This window comes from Vombatus ursinus, unplaced genomic scaffold (genome assembly GCF_900497805.2).
Source record: "Vombatus ursinus unplaced genomic scaffold, bare-nosed wombat genome assembly UNPS02011014.1, whole genome shotgun sequence".
Taxonomy (NCBI): domain Eukaryota; kingdom Metazoa; phylum Chordata; class Mammalia; order Diprotodontia; family Vombatidae; genus Vombatus; species Vombatus ursinus.
The window spans coordinates 16,780,323-16,786,809 of record NW_020950792.1 but is presented as its reverse complement, the minus strand read 5'-3'; the positions used below and the strand labels follow the sequence as shown (position 1 = coordinate 16,786,809).

At 34.1% G+C, this 6,487-nt stretch overlaps 1 pseudogene; it reads left to right on the top strand.

Annotated features, from left to right (window-relative positions):
- Positions 1-3,877: 3,877 nt before the first annotated feature.
- On the top strand, positions 3,878-4,910 carry LOC114038439 (annotated as a pseudogene).
- Positions 4,911-6,487: the final 1,577 nt, after the last annotated feature.

Below are 6,487 nucleotides of genomic sequence, written 5' to 3'. Positions count from 1 at the left end.
AAAGAAAGAAAGAAAGAAAGAAAGAAAGAAAGAAAGAAAGAAAGAAAAATTCAATATGTTACGGTTGTAAAGAGCAGACAAAATTATCACTATTTACTTATGACATCTTGAATTACTTTGAAAATCCAAGAATCAGCAAAAAAAAAAATTAGATAATAAATAGCTTATAATATAAACTCACAAATATCAGTATCCTTCAATACACATATATATGTATACACATACACATACGCAAGTGTATGAGTGTACATGTGTGTAAATCCAGAAGGGAATAAAGATAGGCAATATCCCATATAAAATAACTATTTCATGCATAAAATATTTGGAACCAATCTACCAAAGCACACTTGATAATGATATAAATATGAACAAAGATGGAATTGTGCTTCTAGACCTCAAATTGTTTTATAGGGTGGTCATCAGAGACACATCTGACTATAATATAGAAAATTTGAACAATGAAGTAATTTAAATAATAACAAATAATAAATGACTGAACTCTATAACCTAGTAACCTGAAATAATATATAGAGAAGAACTCTTTATTTGACAGCACTTCCTGGAAAAGTAATCTGGCAGAAATTAAATCAAGACCATCATAGTAGATACATAGTGCAACAAACTCAAAATGGATAGATGGCCTAATTATTAAATATTATAACAAAAAGAAAGCATTCACATATGATACTTTTATATCTACTATTGAGTCAAAAATAAAATTATCTGTTTTTTTGTTTAAGGTTCTTCCTAACTTGGCCTTTTTATACCTCTTCTACACATAATTCCCTTTCCCACCCTCCACCATGGTACAGACGTACTGGCTTACTTAGTGTTCCTTAGAAAAGATATTCCAGTCCTACAAATTTGTTTTTATGGAAAATATGGTGATGATACCTAAACAGAAAAAGCTTTTGAGAAAATACAACACCCTTTCCTATTAAAAAATCACTAGAGAACATAAGAATAAATGAAGTCTTCCTTACAATAAGTAGCATCTACCTAAAACAATCAGCAAGCCTTATATGTAATGGAGATAAGTTAGAAGCATTTCCAATAAGATCAGGGTTGAAACATGGATATCCATTATCACCACTATTATTCAATATGGTACTAGAAATGTAAACTTTAGCAATAAGAGAAGAAAGAGAAAGTGAAGAAATTAGAATAGGCAAAGAAGAAACAAAGCTATCACTCTTTACAGATGATATGATGGTATACTTAGAGAATCCTAGAGAATCAAGTAAAAAAAATACTTGAAATAAACAAATTTAGCAAAGTTGCGGGATATAAAATAAAACCACATAAATCTTTAACATTTCTATATATTACTTACCAACCCCAACAGCAAGAGATAGAGAAATTACATTTAAAGTTATTATAGACATTATAAAATATTTTAGAGTCTATGTCCCAAAACAAACCAAGGAACTATATGAACACAACTACAAAACACATTTCACACAAATAAAGTAAGATCTAAATAACTGGAAAAATATGAGTTGCTCATCAGTAGACCAAGGTAATATAATAAAAATAACAATACTACCTTAATTAATTTATTTCTTCAGTGCCATACCAATAAAATTACCAAAAAATATTTTATAGAGCTAGAAAAAAATAATAACAAAATTCATCTAGAAAAACAAAAAGTCCAGAATAACAAGAGAATTAATAAAAAGAAATGCAAGGGAAGGTGGCCTAGCCATACCAGACCTGAAGTTGTTTTATAAAGCAGCAATCATCACAACTATTTAGTACTGGTTAAGAGATAGAATGGTAGATCAGTGGAATAGGTTATGCATGCAAGACATAATAGTCACTGACTATAGCAATCTACTGTTTGATAAATCCAAAGACTCCAGCTTCTGGGATAAGAACTCATTATATGTTTTTTTTTAATTTTAATTAATTTATTTATAGTTTTCAATAATCACTTTCAAAAGTTTCTGAGTTTCAAATTTTCTCCCTCTCCCTCACCACCTCCCTTCCCAAGTAAGCATGCAATCTGATATAGACTCTACATATACATTCCTATTAAAAAATATTTTCACATTAGTCATGTTGCAAAGAAGAATTTTAACCAATAGGAGGACCCACGAGAAAGAAGAAACAAAACAAAATAGAAGAAAAAAAGAGCAAATATTATCCTTCAATCTACATTCAAACTCCATACTTCTTTCTTTGAATGTGAATAGCATTTTCCATCATGAGCCTTTTGGAGATGGCTTAGATCCTTGCATTGCTGAGAAGAGCTAAGTCTATCAAAGTTAGTCATCGCACAACCTGGTTGTACTATGTACAATGTTCTCTTGGTTCTGCTCACTTCACTGAGCATCAATCCAAAGAAGTCTTTCCAGGTTTTTTCTGAAGTCTGCTTGCTCATCATTTCTTGATTTTGTTTCTGTTTTTGTTTTATATATATATTTACTTATTTATTTTTAGTTTTCAACATTCACTTTCACAAGATTTTGAGTTCCAGATTTTCTCCCCATCTCATCCATCCCCCCATCATAAGAATGCATACATTCTGAATACCCCTTCCCCTAATCTTCCCTCCATTTTATCTCCCCCCTCCTCTTATCCCATTCCTCTTCTATTTTCCTGTAAAGTAGGATAGATTTCTATACTCCATTGCCTGTATATATATTATTTCCCAGTTGCAAGTGAAAATAATTTTTAATATTTGTTTTTAAAACTTTGAGTTCTGGTGGAAGGGGCAGTCAACATCTTGCGACAGGGCCACAACACTGCCAGCTGTGGACAGAGCCCCAGGGGCTCATCCGCATCCACCAGCCTCGAGAACTGAGACCTGCCAGGCTTGCTTTTCTCCTTTCTCACAGTTCTTCTGATGCCTAGGGATGGGAAGAATGAGTAGTGGGTTGATTAGAACTTGTGAATCTATATCATTTCACCTATAAGATCATGCAGTTTTTAAGTGGAAGAGAGATGACTTATTGTGAAAATTAAGCTAATCCTTGGACTTGATTAAAAAAAAAAGAAAAAAAAACCTAACAAGTGAAACATGCAATAAAAAACCTGAAATCAACAGGAGAGGTTTATACTATATTCCATGATGGCGGTGGCCATTTTCACACATCCTAAAAGAAAACAGAGAACAACTGGATACCTTTATCCATCTTTGACAACAAGGAAAATGGAAAAACTCAGGAAAGCAAGACTGAAACTCCAACTTTGTTGAAACCTTTGGGGGCATGTAATCTCTTATAATAGGCCAGATATTATTGAATCATTTCATTCAGAAGGCCTACAGCATGCAAATCTTATAGTAATATCCATGAACATCAGTGAAGTATCTAGAAATAACTGTACTTATGTCTACGGAAATATTAAAAAAAAGTAAAATAAAAATAAATAAAATAAAATAAAACAAAAAAAGAAGAAAAAGAAATATTAAAGAAATTAGAATGAAAAGAAATCACAAGGTAGCTATCCCAGTTAGTGGAGAGGAAGTGGAATATAGCACAAGCAAGCATTCATAGGACCTATTTACAAAAGTCCTGAGGAAAATAAATGAGACAAAAGAAAACATCACATACAAAAAGTCAGTGGTGGAGTGGAAAACAAACAGAACCCTTCTTCTAATAAAGTGGATGTAGATAATGAGTCATCTCAGTTTTACAAAGAAATTCAGGAGATTGAGAATGAAAAAGAAGATTTGGAAGGCAATTGTCAGGAATTTAAACCCCCTCAGGAATAATTTAGCTTATGTTATCAAGGCCATTATGATGACAGTTTAAAATATGATGAAGAAAAGAAAGATACTTGGTTTTGTAGTATACATTCACCCCCTGCTGATGAGCAATATTTTTGTAATGAGCCAGTTTGTTGGAACACTGAATATCCAGTTAATGGACAAATGGAACCTACATTTTTTAACAACCCAGTTCCTTCCTTTAGGCCTGAATGTCAACCAGTAGAATCCTCTTTATGGAATCCTCATGCCCATTTTCCTTCTGGTTTCAATTATTATTTAAATTTTCAAAGATTTAATCCCTCTCCATCTCTACCACTGAATGTTTTCCATGCTCAAGATGTTAAATTTTGTGAAATGTACAATAGATATAATGTAAACAGTGGCAACACAAATTGGAATTGTCCGACATTTGATCAGACTAACATATTCTGATTATGATGGGAGGAACAGTATCATACAGGCCCCTAGAAATGGCCACAGTGAGCAAGATGGATGAGAAAGTAATGGTTTCTGTGAAACAAGAGAAGAATCTTGGGAAAATTCTTCTCTATTCTGGATGGAGAAAACAGATAGGCTTATAAACCAGCAGTTCCAAGAGGAAAAGCTTAAGAGGCTACTTATCTTCTTAAGAGGTCTGCCCGGTTCAGAGAAAATGACATTGTCTCATGTTCTACTTGGTCAGAATTGTGGTGGCATTGTCTTCAGCACTGATGATTATTTTCGACATCAAAATGGGCATACATATAACATTAGACAACTTGGAGATGCCCGTGACTGGATCCAGAACAGAGCAAAGAAAGCTATTGATCAGGGAAGATCTCCAATTATAATAGATAACACTAATACCCAAGCTTGGGAAATGAAACCTTATATGGAAATGGCTATAGGCAAAGGATATTGAGGGGAGTTCCACAAACCTGAAACATGGTGGAAATTTGATCCTGATGAATTAGAAAAGAGGAATAAACATGGGGTGCCTCGAGAAAAGATTGCATACATGTTGGATCACTATGAATATAAAATGTCCAACTCTGTTGCAATGAAGTCAGTGGAACCTCCACATAGAAGGTCTGAGAGACTTCAAAGACAGAGGTGGGGAGGCTGTGTAGACTCATGGAATCACTTTGATGTTGCAAAACAACTAATATTCAGTCTGCTTTCAACTAAAATGAGCTTGTGGCTTACCCTTAAATAATGAGCATGGAAACTTTCTAGAAGTTTTTAAATAGGTTCATGTCTAATAAAAAAAGAACCATCATTACCTCACAAAGTTTGTTCCCAGAAAACTGTTAACATTTTAAAATATAAATAAAAAATAGTATGTAAAGTGCAAAAAAAAAAAACAACTTTGGGTTCCAAATTTTCTCCCTTCCTCCTTCTCCACCCACCCTCATTGAGAAGGCAAACAACTTGATACAGGTTATACATGTGTAGTTATGTGAAACACTTCCATAGTAGTCATGTTGTGGAAAACTAACTATATTTCCCCTCCTCCTAACCTGCCTCCCCCATTTATTCTATTATCTCTTTTGACTCTGCCCCTCTTCAGAAGTATTTGCTTCTGATTATCCCCTCCCCCAATCTGCCCTCCCCTCTATCATTTCCCCATTCTCTTATTCCCTTCCCCCCCATTTTCCTGTAGGGTAAGATAGATTTCCATACCCAATTGATTGTGTATATTATTCCCTTCTTAAGCCCAATCCAACGAGAATAAGATTCACTCATTCCCTCTCACCTTCTCCCACTTCCCCTCCACTATAAAAGCCTTTTCTTGTCTGTTTTATGTGAGATAATTTACCCCATTCTACCTGTCACTTTTTCCTTCTCCCAGTATAATCCTCTCTCACCCCTTAATTTTGTTGTCCAGATATCATCCCTTCATCTTCAACTCACCCTGTGCCCTCTGTCTAGCCATCTATCTATTCATCTGTCAATCTCTCTATCTCTCTCTCTATCTATCTATACATATATAATTTTTCCCTCCAACTACTCTAATGCTGACAAAGGTCTCATGAATTACAAATATCATCATTCTATGCAGGAATGGAAACAGTTTAACCTTAATAAGCACTTTATGATTTCTCTTTCATGTTTAGCTTTTCATGGTTCTCTTGAGTCTTATATTTGAAAGTCAAATTTTCTATTCAGCTCTGGTCTTTTCATTAAGAATGCTTGAAGGTCCTCTATTTCACTGAATGTTCATTTTTCCCCTGAAGGATTATGCTCAGTTTCACTGGGTAGGTGATTCTTTGCTATAATCCTATCTCCTCCAGAATATCATATTCCAAGCCTTCCAGTACCTTAATGTAGAAGCTGTTAAAACCTGTGTTATCCTGATTGTGTTTCCACAATACTTCATTTGTTTCTCTCTGGCTGCTTGCACTATTTTCTGCTTGACCTGGGAACTCTGGAATTTGGCTACAACATTCCTAGGAGTTTTCCTTTGGGGATCTCTTTTAGAAAGTGATCAGTGGATTCTTTCCACTTTTATTCTACCCTTTGGTTCTAGAGTATCAGGGAAGTTTTCCTTGATAATTTCTTGAAAGATGATGTCTAGGCTCTTTTTTTGATCATGGCTTTTAGGTAGTCCAATAATTTTTAAATTATCTCTCGTGGACCTATTTTCCAGGTCAGTTATTTTTTCAATGAGATATTTCACATTGTCTTCTATTTCTTCATTCTTTTAGTTTTGTTTTACAATGTCATTTCTCATAAAATCACCAGCTTCCATTTGCTCCATTCTAATTTTTAAGGAAGTATTTTCTTCAGTGA